The following is a 361-nucleotide window of genomic DNA, read 5'->3' on the forward strand; positions in this document are numbered from 1 at the left end:
TGCTTCTCCCTCTGACCCTCCCCCCTCTCTTGTGCTCTCTCTCTCTCCTTCCTCTCAAAAAAAAAAAAAAAAAAAAAATCTTAAAAAAAAAAAAAAAAAGAGCTACGGCACAAACCACAAGTTCAAAATGTGGGACAAAACGTGTGTTCTGTACAACAGCGTTTAATATTGAAATAAGCCAACACTCTGAGCATACTCATTGTGTCCATTTGGAAAGCAAAGAAAATATTCTGACACTATAAATCTCAGGTATTTTGAGTTACCTGTAAAGTCCCATCATATTAGATGTGAACCTTTTGAAATAATAACCAAGAAACTTACCTTAAGGTTTGGTCCGGGATTTTTTTTTTTTTTTTTTTTT

General features: G+C 34.1%; 1 protein-coding gene across 1 annotated transcript in view; it reads left to right on the top strand.

The window, feature by feature from the left end:
- VEGFC (vascular endothelial growth factor C) overlaps nt 1–361 on the top strand; it is a 102,320-nt gene that overhangs the window by 67,816 nt on the left and 34,143 nt on the right. The gene's annotated exons all lie outside the window — the stretch shown is intronic.

This window comes from Phoca vitulina, unplaced genomic scaffold (assembly GCF_004348235.1).
Source record: "Phoca vitulina isolate PV1807 unplaced genomic scaffold, GSC_HSeal_1.0 scaffold15, whole genome shotgun sequence".
NCBI lineage: Eukaryota > Metazoa > Chordata > Mammalia > Carnivora > Phocidae > Phoca > Phoca vitulina.